Source organism: Octopus bimaculoides, chromosome 20 (assembly GCF_001194135.2).
Source record: "Octopus bimaculoides isolate UCB-OBI-ISO-001 chromosome 20, ASM119413v2, whole genome shotgun sequence".
Lineage (NCBI taxonomy): Eukaryota > Metazoa > Mollusca > Cephalopoda > Octopoda > Octopodidae > Octopus > Octopus bimaculoides.
The window spans coordinates 45,269,096-45,270,943 of NC_069000.1; the positions used below are offsets into that span (position 1 = coordinate 45,269,096).

A 1,848-nucleotide genomic window follows, 5' to 3' on the forward strand; every position below is an offset into this window, starting at 1 on the left:
TGTGTGTGTATATATATATATATATATATATGTATATATATATGTATATATATATGTGTGTGTGTGTGTGTGTGTGTGTGTGTGTACGGCGGGTAGAGGGAGTGAGGTGATCGGCATGGATCTGCAGGTCCTCATGATTTTCGAGATTTCAGTTGTGTCCTGTCGTAGGCGCAGAAACACGAGCGATGCACTTGAGGGTGCAGAGCTGAAGGCTCAACCGTCACTCTTGTTGTAGCAAAAGACACATGAGAGTGTTCTGTTAAACAAGGTCGCCAGAGAACTTGAGGAAGTGGGAAAGGGAGGGAGAAATTGAGAGAACAGCAAGAGTAACAACAACAGCAGCCAGACTTTAAAACTGTGTTCCATTGGCACCTTTGAAAGGCTCGGAAATGGCAGAGGAAATCGCCTCATACTCGGCCATTTAAGCGAACGATGCCGGAAGCTCCCTTCACACTAATATTACTTAATCCACAAGCAAGGTAGGGGAGCAAAAAAAAGTTGCAGGGGATTGGCGGAAGGAAAATAAAAGTGGAGGAAGAAAGAAAAGATGATTGACGAGTGAATGTACCAAGAGTGTAAAACACCCCGGTAGGACCTGACCCAGTACTCCCACCTAAAGAAAAAGGAACTTAAGAACAGCATGAAGAATATGGTCGAGAGAGGGCGCAATTTGTTTCCAAGATCAGGGCAGAAAATCTATAAAACTAGTAAGGATAAAGACATGCTGTATGCGAAGAAAAATTTAGGGCCGATATGCAGAGAACCGGGTAAATCATAGGCTATTGGTAACGACCAAATCAATAATTTGCCATGGCATAAAACAGAAATACTCAAACGTGAGACAGAGTTTCTTTAGAATCACCGGGAAACCTCTAAAATTGCTCACAGCCCCTTTTGGATTCACTAAAGTTTGAATATGAGCCCTGCTATGTTTAGTATGAAGACGAGCCAAAAAATTTTCGAAGATCCGATCTCACTCACCCACGTCCTACTAAATTTCAAACTAACAATCTACAAGACTATTCTGGGACAAAAATTCAGTGCAAACTTATTTAAATCATACCTTGTTTTAATTACTGTGCTGTTTATTTAATCATATTATTATTCTGTTTTCTCTCTCTTTTTTTTTTCTTCTAAAATTATTCCCAATTTTTAATATGTTGATTGTAGACAGGCCTTGCTACTCTCTATTCGCTTTGTATCCACTCACGCGCACGTTTTAATGATTTATTTGTAACAGCCCTGTGGCTAATAAAGATATTATTATTGTTGTTGTTATTATTATTATTATTATTATTATTATTATTATTATTATTATTATCATCATCATTATCATTATTATTATCATTATTAATATTATTATTATTATTTAGTAGTAGTAGTAGTAGTGCTACTACTACTACTACTACTACTACTACTACTACTATTATTATTGTTGTTGTTGTTGTTATTCTTATTATTATTATCATCCTTGCTGCTTTTAATATTGCTAGGAAACCGCCAGAGAATTCTCTGCATGTAAAACCTTTAATTATTTGCAAAAGTCATTAATTAAAAGATTTTAAGAACAACACCACAGCACCCCTACCCTCCACCTCGCCGTTATCCTCGTCACTGCCACCAACGCCCACACCGGCACTCTCTCCCTCCTCCTCCTCCTCCTCCTCTTCCACTTCCTCCTCTTTTTCCCTCCCCTCGCCTTAATCGTAACCACCATCGTCATCGTAATCGTTGTAGTCGCTGGAGTCGTCGTCGTCGTCGTCATCATCATCATCATCATCATCATCATCATCATCATCACTGTCATCACCATTGTCATCGTCATTATCAGCCGTCACCACCGCCACC

At 39.0% G+C, this 1,848-nt stretch overlaps 1 protein-coding gene across 3 annotated transcripts in view; it reads right to left on the reverse strand.

Annotated features, from left to right (window-relative positions):
• Positions 1 to 1,848, reverse strand: part of LOC106870257 (neo-calmodulin) — a 75,696-nt gene that overhangs the window by 26,460 nt on the left and 47,388 nt on the right. The window lies entirely within an intron of this gene.